A 7,749-nucleotide genomic window follows, 5' to 3' on the forward strand; every position below is an offset into this window, starting at 1 on the left:
ACTTTAATGCTGCAGAACAGATCAGTGGTTAGCAGAAGTAGAGTGGAGAGAGACGAGGACTACAGATGGTCAGAGGGAATTTCTAGTGACAATAGAAGTGTTCTATATCTTAGTGTTGGTGACAGTTGCATTACTATGCATTGTTTGAGACTTATAAAAAACTGTATACGAAAGAGTGAATGTTACTCCATATACATTAAAAACTGAATAAATTGAAAAACAAATTGTATTGATAAATGTTGAACAAAATGTTCAAGTGAAACCTTCCTAATAAACATATTATTAACTTATCCAATGTTAAATTGGCATTATTCTTTTATCAATATTTTTAGTTAAAAAAGCATTTATTTCTCTCTACAAAATATATTATATTTCCAAATCTACAACAAATTATTAAATATAATGGGGATTATCTTTATTTCTTACAACAGCAAAACAATAATAAACATACTTAGGGATAACCATGTCAAGGAATATTAACAAGATCTACATAATAAACATTTGTAAATACTACTGAGAGACACGAAGAAAGAATAAATAAAAATTCATATTATGTTCTTTGGTGAGAAAATAAATTTTATTTAAAGAAATTATGATTCTAATAAAACTATCAACATAATTCTTTTAAAACCATTTAAGATGAGTCTAAGGTTTATTTGGAAAATGAAATATGTAAAAAAAAAAAAAAAGCCAGAAACATTTTGGTAAAGAAATGAAAGAAGACAACATGACATTAGGTGTCTTTCTAGATGTTACAGTAAAAAGTACATTCCATCTATGAAAGATTCTTCCATATGTGTTAAACCTGAATCTATTCGTGAAGTAAGCATCAGACAAATTCAAGAAAATACTGGTCTGGCCTTCAAAATAACGCAATATTAAAAACAACAACAGAAGGCAAGAGAATATTCTAGATTAAAAGAGACTGAAGAAGCTTGATTAATGAATTTTAAAAAATGGGACGGACAATGGGAATATTTGAAATTGTCGACATATTGATAACACTGTAGAATCCTAGAAAATTAGTCATCTTGATATTATATTACAAGACGTTATTATTTGATATATTTTAAATATTCTTACACACGACAAGCAAACTATCTCTATTTTCAATAAGGAAATCATTCATATATACATTTACAAACACACACACATATATATATATATATATATACACACACATAACAGACAGAGACAGAGAGACAAAGAGATAGAAGGGAGAGAAAAAGAAATGAGAGAAAAATAAAACAAATGTGGCAAATTGTTAATAACTGATAAATCTTGGTGAAGTGTGATTGGCGTTCACAGCAGAATTTCAATTTAAGTTGGGAAGAAAAAGACATGGAAGTGAGTTGTCTAACCCAAAACACACACCTTAATGATGGGTTCTTTGGACAATTTCAGAGATGAATCTAGCACAGCCAAGTTTGTTAACTTGATTTTCTATCACACAGTTTTGCTTCTGAACCGCATGCTAAGTCCCTCACGTCCCTGATGAAACTCATGCTTTTAGCTGTCATCTTATATCAAGTTAGTATGCATAGTATACACTCAAAAAAAGCTAAATAGATTTAAAATTAGAATTTTAAGACTTCAAAACAACAACTGTCTAATATATTTCACTCTGCTGAAAAACAGTTGTCTAATATATTTCATAGCTAATTATTAATTTTTTGTATCCTGCAATGTTGATATTGTCCAAATCTCTGTCAGTCTCTAGTAGAACATCAAGTTAAAAGTTTACTCATTAATTTACGATTTTCTTTTTAAAAAAGGAAATTACTACTTTGTCTCTTGAGTAATTTATCAAAAGCATAGTTAAATTAATTTAGGACATTTCCTTAATCACTACAGAAAAATGCCCAGAACTCATCTTATTACCTCCCACACAATGCCTTAATATTTATCCCTATGACTAATATTATTTTTTACATGACCTTATGATTATTAAAATGTTCAGAAGAAGTAGGCCACATTGCTTTGAGTTAATTAGCCTCATTGTTGATGTGTCCTAGTAAGGAATAGTAAAGATTATGTAGATGGCCTATGTGTAGAGAGCATCAGATTCTACATGACCCCCTGGTCTGTTTTGTCAGATCATACCAAGGAAATTCCAAGGAGGATCTGCCATTTTCCTCTCTCATTTTAATTAGTTTCCTTCTGTTCCAAAGGCCAGGGAATGTGTTCCAGTCACATCTCGAGAAGCTCATCAAAGGAACTGGTGACATTGTAATAACTAAGCTTCAAAACACTAACAAAAACAAGTTGTCCATGAAAAGCCAAATGTTTGCTAAGCTTTGCATATGGCTCTAACTTTCTTTGCTTTTAATTTAAGTAATGGTGCGTTAGAGTGTTTGTCCTTATAGCGACTTGAAAGCGCTTCTCTCACAAAAAGAACTTGTTCCAAGGCAGGCAGCTAATTATTTTTCTTAAAGTTACCAAAGGAGAATACATACTGGCTTCTGTTTCTTCCTCACGAAGGGGTAACTTGCTTACTTGATAAGAATTGGAGATGAGTGGAGCTGTTTACTTTGTCAGCTGAAATTAATTCATACTGCAAGGGAAAAGTATTTGAATGGTATTCGGAATTGCTTTAAACAAATACACAAATGCTGAAGTGCTTATGAGGAAATTTGTCAGGGTGCAGTTGGCACTTTTATACTGATTCTCTTCTCCACTGTTTTTTTTTAACCCTCTTGAAATTTCATGTATTTGCTTTGCTTTGGCAAGATTGCATGGCTCAAGTAATATTGGTTTTCTTCTTGTGTATCTTGCTGGGGAGGGAAAGAAGAAGGGAGATGAGAGAAGACATGAAATACATAGAATTATTTTACTGCAATCCTACACAATAAAAATAGTTTAATCAAATGAATAAAGCTCTCTTTTTTAAATATACAGGAACATAACTAATAAGGCTCTTCAAATGCAGAGGCTGAGGTAATTTAAGCAAAGTAGCACTGGTTGCATAATTAATGTAACTATTCTGGCCTCAAAAACAGTATTTTTATTATAAAGCTCATTTTCTTTTCCCAGTTTTGGTGATTTTTTTTTTCACATAGAGTACAGTGTTTCACACTGAACCTGGGATGAATGAAATCATCAGGATTGGGATAATATTATCTGTCATGGTATTTATAATTTTAGGCAGCCCACAGGAATACATAATCAGCAGAACAATGGATATTAAGGAAAAGCATATGAAACCCAGTTTAACCCCTTCTTTTTTAGTGGGGTCTGTAACCATATGGGCCATCAAGTGAGGAATGAATGCTTCTGTAGCAAACAGATTGCTATGTACATTGGATACAACAGAATTTTAAACAATAGTCATAAGCTTTACTCTTCAGCCAAGTAAGACAAAAATGATTCCTTTTTTTCTCACTGTGAATTTCTATAATTCCTTTGACCTCACTAAATAACAAAATAATTTTCTTTCAAAGGGAGAGGCATCTATGGAAACTCTAATGAACTTGACTTCCCCATCTAGTGTTTGTTAGGATAGAGAGGGCTAGGAAGGGGAACAGCAAGGACCAAGCTGCCTTAAACCCTCATTGGCAAAGTTAAGGAGTTGTAATGTGCGGATAGAGTGTGGTTAGAGAGAGAATTTACATACCCTGCTTTCCTCTTTCTCCAACACAGGTGTGGAGGTGATTGCTATAGTTTGAATGTATCTGCTCCAAAATACAGGTGTTGAAATTAGATGACCATTGTGATAGTATTGAGAGGTGGGACCTTTAAGAGGTGGTTAGGTCATGAAGGATCCTCCCTGGTGAACTGGATTAAAACCTTTATAAAATAGGCTTCTTGGAGCATTTGCTCTCTCTTGACCTTGTCCTTCTTTCATGTGAGGACACAGCATTCCTCTCTTCCAGAGGATGCAGCAAGAGGGCACTGTTTGGAAGCAGAGAGCATCCCTTGCCAGATAACCTGTCAGCACCTTGATATTGGATTTCCCAGCCTCCAGAACTGTGAGAAATAAGTTTCTATTCCTTATAAATTACCTAGTCTCAGGTATTTTGTTTCAGCACCTCAAATGGACTAAGACAGTGATGCTGTGTGGCATTCTACTGTCTTGAGAGGGTGACATGTACTAGGAAGGGGGCATGAAATAGCCTGGCTATAACCAGCCAGTTTGCAATGGACACACTCACAGCCACATACTACTTTATTTCTTTAATTAGATAAGATTATTGTGTTGTTGGAGGACCAGTGGGGATTATAGAATCTCTATGTAGAGTAAGCTTAGGCATAACTCTCTGGCTAGTGAAGTGACTACAACAGGCATTGCTTTGAAGTTGCATACAATTTTTACTTAGAGGTTATGTTAATTTGGGGTTGCCTTTGGTGGCTGGCGTAATGCATGTTAGAAATTGTACCTTTAGGCTGGATTTTTCAGAGCAAGCACAAGTATTTATTTAGAATGTGTGTTTTAGCTGGGGCAGGCTGCAGTGAGTTATTGCTTCTATATTGCCAGTCAGGCTAGCCCTTGGCGATTCCACTGAGGTGAGCAAAGCTTTTCTCTGTACCTCACAGTCAGGAATTTATGTTGAATTAGCTCAGTGCTTACAGTTCTAGTTTCCATCTTAGTCTTGTATCACCAAATAGCTTATATTAAATCTGTTAACATCTTTAAATGCTTTTTGAAATATCCCTGGGAGATAGTTGATTGCCATGTCTTACATTTACCCAGTAAGGAAACTGAGGCACCCTGAAACTGTCTTCCTGCTCAAAGAACTAACACAGGCTTCCACCAGAGTCCACTAAGTTGCACTAACGCATTCTTTTAAGAAAATATATATTTCTTCCAAAGGGATTTTTAAAAGAAGGAAATGTTTATCATTTATTTATAGATATGAAAAAATTATTTTATAGAAATGAGGCACCTGTATTTCTCTCCCTGAAATAAACAGCAGCCCTTAGAATTATAAATGGCTCTGAAGTTAACTTTACAAAGTCTAAAATATTTAAATGTTATTAAACGAAGTAATAAAATCAGGAATGTGCAAGGAAAATAATTTATTTTCATTATGAGAACTTATATGTTGGTAACAGATCTTGTAGTTAGGAAATTCTCGTTAGAATTTCTTCAAGGTAAGATTTCCTTTTAATTTTTGGCACTTTAATTTCTTAAAGACTGAAGAATTTATAATACATTTAAAGGAAAGGTCTGTGAGATGGCTGGTTATCACTGAACTGTAGCATCAGAATGCTTTCATTTGCTTTGTACACTTCATTTACTTTAAAGGTTAGAGGTGGAGGCATCTAATGTTATTATTACTGAGATCTTCGAAGAAAGCTACCTAATCAGCGTCATACATTAAAAGCAAACAGCAGTGGACTCACATCCATTAAAATATGTTTTATTTGCCTGTCGTATTTTCTTAGTTTCATTTCAGTAGTAAGCTTCTTTACATAATAAAATAGCAGTTGTAGCCTACAGAGCACTTGTGAACTTTGATTGCAACTAAAATGGCACTTGTAAAATGCCTTGAAGAAGAATTTGTTTCTGTTAGATTCTGACTGGAAATGGTATTATATATCTGGACCCTGTAAACGTATCTTACACTGAGGTTTATGATTGTTCCAAATAAAAAGAACTTTAACGAGTCATGTGCTACAGGAATCATGAAGAAATTTATCAATGTTATGTGATCATTTCACACAGCTTTAAAGCAGGATTTCTCACCCTTAGTACTATTGCCATTTGGGGGCCAGATAACTCTGAGAGGGCTGTCCATTGCACTGCAGGATGCTTAGGAGCATCCTGGGCATTTACTTGTGCATTTTTGACAAGCAAAAATATCTCCAGACATTGACAGATATTTTCTAAGACCCCAAATCAACCCTAGTTGAGAATCAATATTTGAGAGAAATTAAGTCACAGAGGAGATTAAAATGTGAGGCATACAAAAGAAAAATCTTTTCTACCAGTTGATCTCCTTTTTCTGAAAATGCCCACCATTAAATCATTTAGTGATTAACCAGGTGTTTTTCCTATTTATAGTCTGACACATCCAATTTCGAATGTAACCCAAGTTTGGATAAGAGTATATAATCATACAGGGCCCCTAAATCTTCATTAGTTTTGTTAATTCAATCTCCAGACATTTCCTCTCTGTTAATCAAATTAAAAGGTAGCCAGGGAGTTTCTAGTTTAGAAAAAATAAGGCATAGACTCACTCTTCCCTGTTCCTTTCTTTTAAATACAACTAAAACACGGTAAATTATTCAACAGAGGACTCTTTCTGGCCTGCTCTTTTTGTCCAAAAAATCTTGGAGATGGGAAGTCCAACAAATATCTGATGGGGAGCCTCAGTTCCTGCTCCACAAGGAGGAGGAGAGGGTGGTTCTATCTTCTAGCATCAGCAAAGCCCTAGATTATTCCATTCGTCACCCACAACCAGAACAATGGTGGGCACTTTGATCTGCCCCTAGTAGGAGCAGCAGTGAAACTATGTATCTTCCTGGTCTTCCCCCAGTAGAGTAAGAAGATCCAAGCCCAACAGCTTCTGCCTCCTTTCAAGATTGCCAAGAAAGAGCAGGTACCCAGAAAAGCACCTTCTGCCCCCTCTGACAGCACCATGAGGGATTGAGAAGGGAGTATATCAATGGCAAAAGAATGAAGTAGCCAGAATGGCATTGCAGGGGCTCAGAAAACTGAATCATCTTGGAATTAAATCCCACAAAACTAGGCAAAAACATAAGCACTAAACCTAAGCAGTGTGAGTGCTTGCTAAAATAGAAAACTTAAAAAGGATACAGTTTTCTCACATAATAACATAAATGTTCAGAATAAAATTTAAAATACTTTGTCAGAGCAAGAACTAGGAAAATCACAATTTGACTAAGAAAAGATAATCAATAGAAGCCAATATGAGATGAATCAGATATCCTAATTATCAGAAAGAATTTTAAAGCAGTTGTCATAAAAATGTTTCAAAAATAAGTTACAAATTTATGAATGTAATTTATTCAAAAATACAATATGTACAGATATTTTAAAAATTAATTAAATTACAACATTAAAGCTTACAAATTTATTACAACAAATTACAAAATTACTTTAAACAAATGAAAAAATAAAACGTGAGTAAATAAGAGAACCAAATGTGTACTATAAAACTGAAAATCACAATACCCCAAATCAAACTTTACCAGATTAACTCAATAGTTAATAAAAGACAAAATCAGTAAACTGGAAGACAGAACAATAGAATTGCTATTAACAGAATATCCACTCTGAATAATAGAAAATAGATGGAATAAAATGAATATCTGTGGATGATGACAGAATATCTAACATTTGCATCATTGGAATTCCAGGAAAGGAGAAAGAGTATGGGACTAAAATAGTATTTGGAAAAATAAAGGCTAATAACTTCACAAAATTGGTGAAAAATATAACAAATCAACTGATTCAAGAAGCTGAGTGAACGCCAAATAGTATAAACTCAAAGAAATGCACACCAAGGCACATAATAATTAGACTTCAAAAACTAAAGGCAAAGTAAAATTTCTAGGAACAACCAGAGAAAAATGAATTATATTCTACAAAGGAACACCACTATCAGTAACAACAGATTTTTCAACTGAAACCAGATGAGAAATTTCTTCTAGTTGCCAGAAAATGGCACCACATTTTTAAGCACTGAAAGGAAATAACTGTCAACTCTGAGTTCTATATCCAGGGAAAAATATCTTTCAGGAATGAAGGCAAAATAAATATAGTCTCAGACTAAGGAAAACTAA

This window comes from Galeopterus variegatus, unplaced genomic scaffold (assembly GCF_000696425.1).
Source record: "Galeopterus variegatus unplaced genomic scaffold, G_variegatus-3.0.2 Scaffold2686, whole genome shotgun sequence".
In the NCBI taxonomy this organism is placed as follows: domain Eukaryota; kingdom Metazoa; phylum Chordata; class Mammalia; order Dermoptera; family Cynocephalidae; genus Galeopterus; species Galeopterus variegatus.